The 15,655-nt window shown below is 42.1% G+C and overlaps 1 protein-coding gene across 7 annotated transcripts in view; it reads left to right on the top strand.

Moving 5' to 3' along the window:
- The window catches only part of PTPRS (protein tyrosine phosphatase receptor type S), a 408,837-nt gene that overhangs the window by 89,308 nt on the left and 303,874 nt on the right, over positions 1 to 15,655 (top strand). For 6 of the 7 annotated variants that reach the window (XM_053703180.1, XM_053703178.1, XM_053703179.1 and 3 more), the window contains exon 3: positions 3,512 to 3,589. The gene's annotated coding sequence lies outside the window, so the exon portion shown is untranslated. The remainder of the gene's footprint in view (positions 1 to 3,511; positions 3,590 to 15,655) is intronic. The other variant, XM_053703177.1, reaches the window with a different exon arrangement.

The following is a 15,655-nucleotide window of genomic DNA, read 5'->3' as shown; positions in this document are numbered from 1 at the left end:
TCTAGCGGTTCTAAGACAGAGGGGCATTGCAGTAGTACCTTACTTGGACGACATTCTAATACAAGCGTCGTCCCTGTCAAAAGCAAAGGCTCATACAGACATCGTTCTGGCCTTTCTCAGATCACACGGATGGAAGGTGAACATAGAAAAAAGTTCTCTGTCTCCGTCGACAAGAGTTTCCTTCTTGGGAACAATAATAGATTCCTTAGAAATGAGGATTTTTCTGACAGAGGTCAGAAAGTCAAAACTTCTAAGCTCTTGTCAAGTTCTTCATTCTGTTCCTCGTCCTTCCATAGCGCAGTGCATGGAAGTAGTAGGGTTGATGGTTGCAGCAATGGACATAGTTCCTTTTGCACGAATTCATCTAAGACCATTACAACTGTGCATGCTCAAACAGTGGAATGGGGACTATACAGACTTGTCTCCAATGATTCAAGTAGATCAGAAGACCAGATATTCACTCCGTTGGTGGCTGACCCTGGACCATCTGTCCCAGGGAATGAGCTTCCGCAGACCAGAGTGGGTCATTGTCACGACCGACGCCAGTCTAGTGGGCTGGGGCGCGGTCTGGGAATCCCTGAAAGCTCAGGGTCTATGGTCTCGGGAAGAGTCTCTTCTCCCGATAAACATTCTGGAACGTAGAGCGATATTCAATGCTCTCAGGGCTTGGCCTCAACTAGCAAAGGCCAGATTCATAAGGTTCCAATCAGACAACATGACGACCGTTGCGTATATCAATCATCAGGGGGGAACAAGGAGTTCCCTGGCGATGAAAGAAGTGACCAAAATAATTCAATGGGCGGAGGATCACTCCTGCCACCTGTCTACGATCCACATCCCAGGTGTGGAAAACTGGGAGGCGGATTTTCTGAGTCGTCAGACATTCCATCCGGGGGAGTGGGAACTCCACCCGGAGGTATTTGCCCAATTGACCCAATTATGGGGCATTCCAGACAGGGATCTGATGGCGTCTCGTCAGAACTTCAAGGTTCCTTGCTACGGGTCCAGATCCAGGGATCCCAAGGCGACTCTAGTGGATGCATTAGTGGCGCCTTGGACCTTCAACCTAGCTTATGTGTTTCCACCGTTTCCTCTCATTCCCAGGCTGGTAGCCAGGATCAAGCAGGAGAGGCCCTTGGTGATCTTGATAGCTCCTGCGTGGCCACGCAGGACTTGGTATGCAGACCTGGTGAATATGTCATCGGTTCCACCATGGAAGCTACCTTTGAGACAGGACCTTCTTGTACAGGGTCCATTCGAACATCCAAATCTGGTCTCCCTCCAGCTGACGGCTTGGAAATTGAACGCTTGATTCTATCAAAGCGTGGGTTTTCAGATTCTGTGATAGATGCTCTGGTTCAGGCCAGAAAACCGGTAACTAGAAAGATTTACCATAAAATATGGAAAAGATATATCTGTTGGTGTGAATCCAAAGGATTCCCATGGAATAAGATAAAAATTCCTAAGATTCTCTCCTTTCTACAAGAAGGTTTGGAGAAAGGATTATCTGCAAGTTCTCTAAAGGGACAGATCTCTGCTTTATCTGTCTTACTACACAAAAGACTGGCAGCTGTGCCAGATGTTCAAGCATTTATTCAGGCTCTGGTTAGGATCAAGCCTGTTTACAAACCTTTGACTCCTCCCTGGAGTCTAAATCTAGTTCTTTCAGTTCTTCAAGGGGTTCCGTTTGAACTTTTACATTCCATAGATATTAAGTTACTATCTTGGAAAGTTTTGTTTTTGGTTGCAATTTCTTCTGCTAGAAGAGTTTCAGAGTTATCTGCTCTGCAGTGTTCTCCGCCCTATCTGGTGTTCCATGCAGATAAGGTGGTTTTGCGTACTAAGCCTGGTTTTCTTCCTAAGGTTGTTTCTAACAAAAATATTAACCAGGAGATAGTTGTACCTTCTTTATGTCCGAATCCAGTTTCAAAGAAGGAACGTTTGTTACACAATTTGGACGTAGTCCGTGCTCTAAAATTCTATTTAGAGGCTACAAAAGATTTCAGACAAACATCTTCCTTGTTTGTTGTTTATTCTGGTAAAAGGAGAGGTCAAAAAGCGACTTCTACCTCTCTTTCCTTTTGGCTTAAAAGCATCATCCGTTTGGCTTATGAGACTGCCGGACGGCAGCCTCCTGAAAGAATCACAGCTCACTCCACTAGGGCTGTGGCTTCCACATGGGCCTTCAAGAACGAGGCTTCTGTTGACCAGATATGTAAGGCAGCGACTTGGTCTTCACTGCACACTTTTGCCAAATTTTACAAATTTGATACTTTTGCTTCTTCGGAGGCTATTTTTGGGAGAAAGGTTTTGCAAGCTGTGGTGCCTTCCGTTTAGGTAACCTGATTTGCTCCCTCCCTTCATCCGTGTCCTAAAGCTTTGGTATTGGTTCCCACAAGTAAGGATGACGCCGTGGACCGGACACACCAATGTTGGAGAAAACAGAATTTATGCTTACCTGATAAATTACTTTCTCCAACGGTGTGTCCGGTCCACGGCCCGCCCTGGTTTTTTTAATCAGGTCTGATGAATTATTTTCTCTAACTACAGTCACCACGGTACCATATGGTTTCTCCTATATATATTTCCTCCTGTCCGTCGGTCGAATGACTGGGGTGGGCGGAGCCTAGGAGGGACTATATGGCCAGCTTTGCTGGGACTCTTTGCCATTTCCTGTTGGGGAAGAGATATCCCACAAGTAAGGATGACGCCGTGGACCGGACACACCGTTGGAGAAAGTAATTTATCAGGTAAGCATAAATTCTGTTTTTCTTTTGGCTATATACTATACATACAGGGTTATTTACATTTAAATGTAGAGCTTAGATCCTGTAAATGCTCAGTGGAAACTGTATGAAAGTATTTTTTTTTTTTAAGATTTCAGTGGTTTTTATGAATTTTTCTTTTCTGCTTTTTTTGTTTAGATTTTTGCTTTTTTTAAATTCTCACCGCATTCCTTTCTCTCATTCAAGGGACATTATACACTAGATTTTTCTTTGCGTAAATGTTTTGTAGATGATCCTATATAGCTCATGTTGGAGTGTTTTTGTAACAATGTATAGTTTTGCTGATTTTTCAATAATATTGTGCTGATTTTCAGACTCCTAACTAAGCCCCAAAGTATCAGATGTATATGCTTGTTTACAGTCTATTGCTGGCTTCCGTTTGTCTAATGGGTCTTTTCATATGGGGGGGGGGGGGCAGTGTCTGCTCTTCCTGCTTTCTCAGCCCATTTCAGTGGGTGTCCTAGCCTTACCTCATTAACAGTGCTAAACAGGGAGCTTCTAAGTACATTTTTAAAAGGTTTTACACTGATTTATATATCCGTGTCTGTGCATATTCTTCTCTATAGTAGTGTCTATTACATGCAGTTATATGAAAACTGGTGTGCACTGTTTTTTTTTTTAATCTCAACCATAAAAAAGTAAACATCAGTAGAGTTTAGAAGCACCTAATACAAATGTGTTTGGATAACTATATAATAAATTCTGTTTCCTTCTGTGTATTGCAGGAGCAAGGATTCATTACTTGCTGTCCTGGCTGCTGCTTAATGACAATCTTCACCCAGGGACCGAGGGGTGAGTGCAAGGTATGAGCTAAGGAGGGGGGATACTTTTAAAAGAATTGGAACATTTACTGTAAACTTATTTTGTGTATTGATATATTTCATTGCAGTGCTTCATTTCAGATCTGTAGTAGCTACTATATCCTTCTGTAATGCCCTGATCTGTGACTACAGTTTACCGACTGGTACATTAAAGGGACACTCAAGTCAAAATAAACTTTTATGATTCAGATAGAACATGCAGTTTTTAAGACCCTTTCAAATTTACTTCCATTATCTTTTTATAGTCGCACATTTTTGGTAACAAGATCCATTGAGCTTGTGCACAAGTTCACAGGGTATACGTATACTAGTCTGTGATTAGCTGATGTCTGTCACATGATACAAGGGTCCTGAAAATGGGAGAAAAAGTTGTTAGAAAAAAATCTACTACTTAGTTGAAATTTAGAGTAGGTGTTAAATCATTGTCTTTTTATTATGCACTTGTTAATTATGTAATTCTACTGCATTGAGTGGTCCTTTAATTTATTTTTATTTTTTTAAAATTTGTGTACATCAAAAATGTGTGTTTTTTTTTTATATAATCTACACTCTGGGGAGACCTCCTTTCAGCTTAAAGTGATGGTAAACTCTCCCCTTTTTAAAAACAGATCTGGAATGTTAGTGATATTGTAGATGGACTTTATTAGATGGACTTTAATTCTTCGGTTGTAAAGAAGTTGCGCTATAACTTTTTAATATAGATATGAAATTCAAATACCCCACGATCCGCCACCCAATTCAAAAGTACATTTTTCTGTGAGCTAACAGGTTGAACTGTTGTCCAATCGGTGATCTTTCCATATGGTACTTTTGTTGTAACTAGAGCACTGATTGAAGAAAGATTCAAACCTTTAGCTCACGGAAAAATTGACTTTTCAGGTGGGCAGAGGAGCGCAGGTTATTTTTTTTAGTAATTTTTTGTGAGACCCAAATGCTCTTTTCAGAGCTATTTAGCTAGTTTAAGTTAATTTTAGTAAAAATTGTGAGACCCAAAGGTTCTCTTTAGAGCCATTAACCTCTAGCTTGCCAGTGATAACTATAAATCACTGGCAGTAGCACAGCTGCACTTTTTTTTTGCTGTCTGTGCATTTTTTAGGGGTTAATTATTTTATTTGTTTAGTAAATTTTTTTTTGTGAGACCCAAAGGCTCCTTTCAGAGCCATTTAGTTAATTTAAATTTAAATTTTGTGTTTTTTTTTTTTTTTTTCCTGTGACATAAAATAAATGTCACAGATAAAATATAGTGCTGAAGAGAGGCATATGCCATCCTTGCGTCAGAGTCAGACCCCAAATTTGACCCTGCCATATGCTCAGATACATCATTAGATACAGTCTCAAATGTTAGTGATGTATGTGTGGCTGCCAGCCTCCCTGCCAGAAGGAGAAGTGTTGCTGCCATTGTCGCTGAAGAGTGGGTAACGCCTCATCACCAGAGGCCAGATATCCCACCATTCACAGCAAATCCTGACATCAATATGGATGTTGCAGGATTTAGCCCCCAACAGTTTCTGGAGGTGTTTCTGGGCGATGATGTATTGGGGAACATTGTCGCCCAAACTAATTTATATGCCCATCAGTTCTGTGCTGCAAAGCCTGACTCATATTTGGCAAAGCAGCAATGGGCCCCCATCAATGTGCCAGAATTTAAAAATTGACTATGCTGATGGTCATCATAAAGAAACCCTCCATTCGCTATCTCTAATTTTGAAAAAAAAAAAATGGTTTGGAAATAGCAAAGTGCTACTTGTACTAATTGCCCTATAACTTGCAAAAAAAAGCAAAGAACATGTAAACATTGGGTATTTCTAAACTCAGGACAAAATTTAGAAACTATTTAGCATGGGTGTTTTTTGGTGGTTGTAGATGTGGGGAGGGGGGGGTTCTCCATTTTTTTCATCACATTTTATAAAAAAAAATTTTATAGTAAATTATAAGATACGATGAAAATAATAGTATCTTTAGAAAGTCAATTTAATGGCCAGAGAAACGTTATATAATATGTGTGGGTAGAGTAAATGAGAAAGAGAGGAAAATTACAGCTAAATACAAACACTGCAGAAATGTAAAAAATAGCCCTGGTCCCAAACGGTCAGAAAATTGAAAAGTTCTGTGGTCACTAAGGGGTTAAACTTCATTTAATATAACATGTTCCAGATCTGTTTAAAGTGATGGTAAACTCTCCTTTTTTATAATTAGATTTTCTTTCTTATGACACGGTGAGTGCACGGGATCATCAATTACTATTGGGAATATCACTCCTGTCCAGCAGGAGGAGGCAAAGAGCACCACAGCAGAGCTGTTAAGTATCACTTCCCTTCCCACAAACCCCAGTCATTCTCTTTGCCTCTAGTGCATGGAGGAAGTAAAGTTTAGCTGTCTAAAAAAAATGGATTATTTCACTTCAATCAAGAGGTTTTTTTTCAGACAGAGTAGGTTTACTCTGATCTTTTCCTTCTGGGTATAGCCGTACTCCACGTCAGTCTCTTCAGCAGGGCAGTGGTGGCTTTAAAGCAGTTAGGAACTTTTAAGGTAGACCTTGCTGCATTTTCCAAACATATTTGCTGCCCTAGTACAGAAAGACAGAGTAGGTTTACTCTGATCTCTCTCTTCTTTTCACAGGCCTCTGTAAGGAGCGTCTTCCTTCCACGCTGGGTGAGCTGTCGTCCTGCTGGATGGCTAGATACAGGTAAATGCCTTTTATCTTCTAAGGATGGGAGATGGTGCACTTTAAATTGCAGACATTATTTGGGACAGTATATATCCTAGCTAGGATATCTATTATGGCAAGGTGCAGGCACTCAGGGTTACATAGTTGAGAGTCGGTTTTCCCTTTATTGGTTCTGAAGGGGTTAAACCGATATATTGGGGCTCTCTTTACTTATGCCACATGGCAGCAGACTGTGTATTGAATTTAGGCTCCATCTCAGGAGTTCAAACATGTTGTACTTTGGGATACTTTTTCATTTGATTTGTGCAATGTGTTTATCGGCCTCGGCAAGGGGTGATTTTGCTACGCAGCTATAGATTGCAGCGAGTGCTCGTATGCATAACTTTGTCATGTAGGCTGGAAGCGCACGTTTTCTATAGAGCGCAGCTTTCTCCTCAAGCCGATTTTCAGGCTGTTCTGAACTGGAGTTTTAATTGAGCACTCTGCGTGCCTTTCAAATGTCTCCGTCTTTCTTATTAGTCTTCTTGCGGAGTGGCGCTATTTTCTGCATGTTGCCGATGTTTAGTCATGTGATCCTACATTATCCATCTGAGAACGGAGAGGGGAGTTTTGTCTTCTGTCCCCAATGTCAGAGATTCAAGTGCTCTGAGGGTCTGGAGTCCAAGGTTCTGTTAAGCCGTTTGGAACATAAAATATTTTACGGTTTTCTATACCCTTTTGAAGCTGAATGTTGTTATAGCTTTCTCAGGACTTCCTTAAAGTGACAGTACATATATTATTGAGCAATGTATATCAGTTAAAGTGACAGCACAGCTTTTAAAATGTTTCATTGTTTTTCTTGTTTGTGAATTGTCTACGGAGAGAGAGAGAGATTCTACTCCTATGGATACACGTCTGCTTGTATTTGTAGTTTCAGATTTGTTTTCCCTATTTTTATGAGAACTGTTTAAATTTATCTTGAGCTCTATATCTCTCAGGAGATGCTGTTTAGGCAATAATACAGTTTTCTCCAACATAGGTGTGTCCGGTCCACGGCGTCATCCTTACTTGTGGGATATTCTCTTCCCCAACAGGAAATGGCAAAGAGCCCAGCAAAGCTGGTCACATGATCCCTCCTAGGCTCCGCCTTCCCCAGTCATTCTCTTTGCCGTTGTACAGGCAACATCTCCACGGAGATGGCTTAGAGTTTTTTGGTGTTTAAATGTAGTTTTTATTCTTCAATCAAGAGTTTATTTTAAAATAGTGCTGGTATGTACTATTTACTCTGAAACAGGAAAGAGATGAAGATTTCTGTTTGTAAGAGGAAAATGATTTTAGCAACCGTTACTAAAATCGATGGCTGTTTCCACACAGGACTGTTGAGAGGAATTAACTTCAGTTGGGGGAAACAGTGAGCAGACTTTTGCTGCTTGAGGTATGACACATTTCTAACAAGACTCGGTAATGCTGGAAGCTGTCATTTTCCCTATGGGAACCGGTAAGCCATTTTCTTAGTTTAAGTAAAAGAATAAAGGGCTTCATTAGGGCTTAAAAAACTGGTAGACATTTTTCTGGGCTAAAACGATTACTTTACTAAGTATATTTGGCAGATTATTACTTTTAATAGTTGTTAAATCTTGGGGATTGTTTTAATAAAAACGGCAGGCACTGTATTGGACACCTTTTTCACTGGGGGCCTTTTCTAGTCATAGACAGAGCCTCATTTTCGCGCCTCTAATGCGCAGTTGTTTTTGGAAAGCATGGCATGCTGATGCATGTGTGAGGAGCTAAGAACCACTGAAAAAGCTTATAGAAGGCATCATTTGGTATCGTATTCCCCTCTGGGCTTGGTTGGGTCTCAGCAAAGCAGATACCTGGGACTGTATAGGGGTTAAATGTAAAAACGGCTCCGGTTCCGTTATTTTAAGGGTTAAAGCTTTCAAATTTGGTGTGCAATACTTTTAAGGCTTTAAGTTACTGTGGTGAAATTTTGGTGAAATTTGAACAATTCCTTCATACTTTTTCACATATTCATTAATAAAGTGTGTTCAGTTTGAAATTTAAAGGGACAGTAACGGTTTTATTGTAAAACGTTTTTTGTGCTTTGTTGACAAGTTTAAGCCTGTTTAACATGTCTGAACCATCAGATAACGATGTTCTATATGTATGAAAGCCAATGTGTCTCCCCATTTAAATATATGTGATATATTTGTGTCATAATGTCCAAACAAAGTAGGGATAATAATGCCATAGATATGATATTGCCCAAGATGATTCCTCTAATGAGGGGAGTAAGCATGGTACTGCATCATCCCCTTTTGTGTCTACACCAGTTTTGCCCACACAAGAGGCCCCTAGTACATCTAGTGCGCCAATACTTATTACCATACAACAATTAATGGCTGTAATGGATAATTCTATTGCATGCATTTTTTCCAAAATGCCTACTTATCAGAGAAAGCGTGATTGCTCTGTTTTAAACACTGAAGAGCAAGAGGACGCTGATGATATCTGTTCTGACATACCCTCACACCTATCTGAAGGGGCCAGGAGGGAGGTTTTGTCTGAGGGAGAAATTTCAGATTCAGGGAAAATTTCTCAACAAGCAGAACCTGATATTGTAACTTTTAAATTTAAATTTCAACATCTCCACGCACTACTTAAGGAGGTATTATCTACTCTGGATGATTGTGACAATTTGGTCATTCCAGAGAAATTAGGTAAGATGGACAAGTTCCTAGAGGTTCCGGTGCCCCCCAATGTTTTTCCTATACCCAAACGGGTGGCGGACATAGTAAATAAGGAGTGGGAAAGGCCCGGCATACCTTTTGTCCTCCCCCTATATTTAAGAAATTAGTTCCTATAGTCGACCCCAGAAAGGACTTATAGCATACAGTCCCCAAGGTCGAGGGGGCGGTTTCTACTCTAAACAAACGCACTTCTATTACTATAGAAGATAGTTGTGCTTTCAAGATCCTATGGATTAAAGGTTAGAGGGTTTGCTTAAAAAGATGTTTGTTCAGCAAGGTTACCTTCTACAACAAATTTCATGCATTGTTCCTGTCACTACAGCTGCGTGTTTCTGGTTCGAAGAACTAGAAAAGTCGCTCAATAAAGAATCTTCGTACGAGGAGGTTTTGGACAGAGTTCAAGCTCTTAAATTGGCTAACTCTTTTTTATTTTAGATGCCGCTTTGCGATTAGCTAGATTAGCGGCGAATAATTCAGGGTTTGCTATCGTGGCGAGCAGAGCGCTTTTGCTTAACATCCCTTTCAAGGGTAAAACACTGTTTGGCCCTGACTTGAAAGAGATTATTTCAGACATCACTGGGGGAAAGGGCCACGCCCTTCCTCTGGATAGGTCTTTTAAGGCTAAAAAGAAGCCAAATTTTCGTCCCTTTCGCAGAAACGGACCAGCCTCAAATTCTACACCCTCTAAGCAAGAGGGTAATACTTCTCAAACCAAGCCAGCCTGGAGGCCGATGCAAGGCTGGAACAAGGGTAAGCAGGCCAAGTCACCTGCCACTGCTACCAAAACAGCATGAAGTGTTGGCCCCCGATCTGGGAAGGATCTGGTGGGGGGCAGACTTTCTCTCTTTGCTCAGGCTGGGGCAAGAGATGTTCAGGATCCTTGGGCGCTAGAAATAGTTTCTCAAGGTTATCTCCTGGAATTCAGGGAACTACCCCCAAGGGGAAGGTTCCACGGGTCTCAATTATCTTCGAACAGGCATTCTTACACTGTGTAGAAGACCTGTTAAGTATGGGAGTGATTCATCCTGTTCCATTAGGAGAACAAGGGATGGGTTTTTACTCCTACCTGTTCATAATTCCCAAAAAAGAGGGAACATTCAGACCTATTTTAGATCTCAAGATTCTAAACAAGTTTCTAAGGGTTTCATCATTCAAAATGGAAACCATTCGAACGATCCTTCCTACCATCCAGGAAGGTCAATTCATGACCACGGTGGACTTAAAGGATGCGTACCTACGTATTCCTATCCACAAGGAACATTTTCGGTTCCTAAGGTTCGCCTTTCTGGACAAGCATTACCTGTGGCACTTCCATTCGGATTAGCCACTGCTCCAAGGATTTTCACAAGGGTACTAGGGTCCCTTCTAGCGGTGCTAAGACCAAGGGGCATTGCAGTAGTACCTTACTTGGACAACATCCTGATTCAAGTGTCGTCTCTGTCAAAAGCAAGGGCTCATACGGACATTGTCCTAGCCTTTCTCAGATCTCACAGGTGGAAAGTGAACATAGAAAAAAGTTCTCTGTCCCCGTCAACAAGAGTTCCCTTCTTGGGAACAATAATAGTTTCCTTAGAAATGAAGGTTTTTCTGACAGAGGCCAGAAAATCAAAACTTCTAAGCTCTTGTCAGGTACTTCATTCTGTTCTTCTTCCTTCCATAGCGCAGTCCATGGAAGTAATAGGTTTGATGGTTGCGGCAATGGACATAGTTCCTTTTGCACGAATTCATCTAAGACCATTGCACCTGTGCATGCTCAGACAGTGGAATGGGGATTATACAGACTTGTCTCCGACGATACAAGTAGATCAAATAACCAGAGATTCACTCCGTTGGTGGCTGACCCTGGACAACCTGTCACAGGGAATGAGCTTCCGCAGACCAGAATAGGTCATTGTCACGACCGACGCCAGTCTGGTGGGCTGGGGCGCGGTCTGGGAACCCCTGAAAACTCAGGGTCTATGGTTTCGGGAAGACTCTCTTCTCCCGATAAACATAATGGAACTGAGAGCGATATTCAATGCTCTCAAGGCTTGGCCTCGACTAGCAAAGGCCAAATTCATAAGGTTTCAATCAGACATCATGACGACTGTTACATATATCAACCATCAGGGGGTAACAAGGAGTTCCCTGGCGATGGAGGAGCATCCGGGGGAGTGGGAACTCCATCTGGAAATCTTTGCCCAAATAACTCAATTATGGGGCATTCCAGACATGGTTCTGATGGCCTCTCGTCAGAACTTCATGGTCCCTTGTTACGGGTCCAAATCCAGGGATCCCAAGGCGACTCTATTGGATACAATAGTAGCACCTTGGATCTTCAACCTAGCTTATGTATTCCCACCGTTTCCTCTCATTCCCAGGCTGGTAGCCAGGATCAATCTGGAGAGGGCTTCGGTGACCTTGATAGTTCCTGTGTGGCCACGCAGGACTTGGTATGCAGACCTGGTGAATGTGTCATCGGCTCCACCATGGAAGCTACCTTTGAGACAGGACCTTCTTATTCAGGGTCCATTCGAACATCCAAATCTGGTTTTCCTCCAACTGACTGCTTGGAGTTTGAACGCTTGATTTTATCAAAGCGTGGGTTTTCAGATTCTGTAATAGATACTCTTATTCAGGCTAGAAAGCCTGTAACTAGAAAAATTTACCATAATATATGGAAAAAATATATCTGTTGGTGTGAATCTAAAGGATTCCCATGGAACAAGATAAAAATTCCTAAGATTCTTTCCTTTCTACAAGAAGGTTTGGAGAAAGGATTTTCTGCGAGTTCTCTGAAGGGACAGATCTCTGCTTTATCTGTTTTACTTCACAAAAGGCTGGCAGCTGTGCCAGACGTTTAAGCGTTTGTTCAGGCTCTGGTTAGAATCAAGCCTGTTTACAGACCTTTGACTCTTCCCTGGAGTCTTAATCTAGTTCTTTCAGTTCTTCAAGGGGTTCCGTTTGAACCCTTACATTCCGTAGATATTAAGTTATTATCTTGGAAAGTTTTGTTTTAGGTTGCAATTTCTTCCGCTAGAAGAGTTTCTGAGTTATCTGCTCTGCAGTGTTCTCCGCCCTATCTGGTCCATGCAGATAAGGTGGTTTTTACGTACTGAGCCTGGTTTTCTTCCGAAGGTTGTTTCCAACAAAAATATTAACCAGGAGATAGTTGTACCTTCTTTGTGTCCGAATCCAGTTTCATAGAAGGAACGTTTGTTACACAATTTGGACGTTGTCCGTGCTCTAAAATTCTATTTAGATGCTACAAAGGATTTCAGACAAACATCTTCCTTGTTTGTTGTTTATTCTGGTAAAAGGAGAGGTCAAAAAGCAACTTCTACCTCTCTATCTTTTTGGCTTAAAAGCATCATCAGATTGGCTTATGAGACTGCCGGACGGCAGCCTCCTGAAAGAATCACAGCTCATTCCACTAGGGCCGTGGCTTCCACATGGGCCTTTAAGAACGAGGCTTCTGTTGATCAGATATGTAAGGCAGCGACTTGGTCTTCACTGCACACTTTTACCAAATTTTACAAATTTGATACTTTTGCTTCTTCTGAGGCTATTTTTGGGAGAAAGGTTTTGCAAACCGTGGTGCCTTCCATCTAGGTGACCTGATTTGCTCCCTCCCATCATCCGTGTCCTAAAGCTTTGGTATTGGTTCCCACAAGTAAGGATGACGCCGTGGACCGGACACACCTATGTTGGAGAAAACAGAATTTATGTTTACCTGATAAATTACTTTCTCCAACGGTGTGTCCGGTCCACGGGCCGCCCTGGTTTTTTAATCAGGTCTGATGATTTATTTTCTTTAACTACAGTCACCACGGTATCATATGATTTCTCCTATGCAAATATTCCTCCTTTACGTCGGTCGAATGACTGGGGAAGGCGGACCCTAGGAGGGATCATGTGACCAGCTTTGCTGGGCTCTTTGCCATTTCCTGTTGGGGAAGAGAATATCCCACAAGTAAGGATGACGCCGTGGACCGGACACACCGTTGGAGAAAGTAATTTATCAGGTAAACATAAATTCTGTTTTCTCCTTCAGCATCCCAAGCCTTCATGGCGTCATATGCAGTGCCCTGCAGTTCCTCTCAATCTCCTGGGGGAGTTATTTGTGGAAGATTATTCTGCCCAGATATGTGTGGTATCTGTAGCATGATCTGCTTTTCCTATATTGAAAGGAAATCGCAAGTGGAACATTGGAGATTCAGATGGTAAGTTTTCTGTTCCGTCTGCTGCTATTTGAGTGGTTCGTCCTCATAGGTCTGATGAGGAAGATACGCCGGTAGTACTCTGAGGGTGATTTGGACAGTATAATTCCTTCTTCTGATGCTGAAGTATCCTGCAGATTTTTGCCTAATACCTCGTGTATTGTTTAAGGAGGTTTTGGCTACCTTGGAAGACTCAGATAGTTTGCCGTTGTCAAGCCTTAGGGTATCTAGTAAAATTGATACTCCCACTGTGTTCCAGACCGTGCAAGGGGTGTTTCTTTTTTTTATAGGAATGGGAGAAGTCAGGGATTCTTTTTATCCTTCTCCTGTCTTTAATAAGACGTTTTTTTTTTTCCTGTCTCTGTCCCTGTTAATTATCTTGCCGCATGGTGCCTTTAGTAGATTTTGATCCCTATAGAGGAGAGATCTCCTTTAAGGATCAATTAAACTTGTATGGTAGTCTGTTTGACCTCTGGGTCAAAGGCGACATCTTTTAGGTGTTACGCCTTGCCTGATACCTATTTGGAAGGCCTTCTGAAGAAGTTCAATCTCAGAATTTAGGCTTTCAAGCTAATTCTTTTTTTCAGTTGCTTCGGGCAAGTTGTGGACTGGAAGCCAGGATACCTGGCTTCATGGTCCTAGTCCTCAGGGCGTTGTGGTTTTTCTTTGTAGTTTCCCCCAAGACACAGTTTTTTGAGCTCCTTACAAGGAAGATCTTGTTTGGTCTTCGTCTGTCAGAAATATTTCTGACATTGCAGTTGAGGAAAAAGAAGGACTAGAAACTTAGACTTAAGGACGTCAGAGTAGAGTCCTGCTGCTTTGTTTAAATCAGCATGAAAATCTTGCCCCCGATCCGGGAATGGATTAGTGGGGGCTGATTCCTTTTTTCTTTAGCGTGGATATGGGATGTCACAGTTAGGCTGTGGTCATAGTATACTTCCTCCCGGAGGTAGGTTTCTCCTCTTATTAGAGAGAGACAAGTTCTTTGCGTTTTGACTATTAGCCTTAAAGTCTCTGCAAGTTTTTTCCCAGGGTACCGTCTAACCTCTGACATGGAAATTGTTTTCTTCTTCCTTGGTCTAGGATGGGTCTGTTCTTACCGATCAGTGACCCATAGGACACGTATCTCAAGTTCTTGGGAATTGTTTCTGAAAGTGTCTTTCAGGTGATTTCTTCTTTTGGTCTTGCCAAGGCTCCCTAATTTTGTTTAGTATATTGCTCAGGTCTTTTTGATTTACGGCGTCGCCCTTTGGACGACATTTGGTCAGGTGGCATTATTTTGATGACAATCTTCATCTGAGTTTTTTTTCTGTCTTTGCCACGTTCCATCGGAAGTGAATCTAGACAAGATTAAATCGAAGATTTTCTCTTCTTTTCTTCTCTGAGTTTTGTGGCTAGGTCCTTTTGGGGTTCAATGGATGAGGGTTAATGGTCTAAGTGCTGTCTCCATGGACATATTCCCCTTGTTTTCTTACATGAGAGCTCTGCAGTTTGCATACTCAGGCAGGAAAGGGGATCTTAAGATTGTCTTAGCAGATAGATCAAGTTCAGTGGTGGTGTCTTCTGAAGCCTCTGTCTTAGGACATGTGCTTCCAGAGACCTTCCTGGGTAGTTTTTGTTCTCCCTATCAACTCTTCAGAGTTGGGAGGGATTTTATTACTCTGTTGACTTGGTCTCAGTTGTTCTTAGCCCAGTTTCTCAGTCTCCAGTCAAACAACATTCTCCTTAGTGGTTAACATCTTTCTCCGGGGAGGGACTCAGAGTTCCTTAGCCATGAAGAGGTGGCTCTGATTTTTCAGTGGGCAGAGGCTCACATTTGCTGTCTGTCTGTCATCAACATTCCGGGAGTGGACTATTGGGAAATGTTTTTTCTTGAGCAGACTAACCATTTCATCCTGGGGAGTGGGAACTCCATCCGGAGAAGTTCTCCAGCTTTTCTCCTAAAGGGGGGGGGGGGTGCCGCAGTGGGATCTAATGGCATCTTGGCAGGATGCCAAGCTTCCTAGGATGGTCGCAGGTCTTGAGGTCCACAGACCGCTTTAATAGACGTTCTGGCAGTCCTTTGGATTCAGGCTAAGTTTCCTATTTTGCTCTCCTTCCATGAGTCATTACTCGTATCAAAACCGGAGAGAGTGTTGGTGGTCCCTCTGGTATAGCTCAGTGATTAGCACTCCTAGCTGGGAAACCAGAGTTCGAGAGTTTGAATCCACTCACAGATGGTCCTTTGTGTTGTGGCTTAATCGGCTGCCCTTGGAATTTAGAGAGCTTTGTGGTCAGCTAAGACTCTGGCCTCACTGACTCTGGTTTGCAGATCTAGTGGAGATGTCATTGCTCCCCCTTGGAATCTGTCTCTTGAAAGAACCTTATTATAGGGTCCTTTCCTTTCACCCAGTCTCATTTTTCTAAAGCTGACTGCTTGTGATTGAACGTTTGGTTCTGTCTAAGCGTGGTT

Source organism: Bombina bombina, chromosome 2 (assembly GCF_027579735.1).
Source record: "Bombina bombina isolate aBomBom1 chromosome 2, aBomBom1.pri, whole genome shotgun sequence".
In the NCBI taxonomy this organism is placed as follows: Eukaryota; Metazoa; Chordata; class Amphibia; order Anura; family Bombinatoridae; genus Bombina; species Bombina bombina.
Note: the sequence above shows the minus strand (reverse complement) of the source record. Positions and strands in the feature narration are given on the sequence as shown.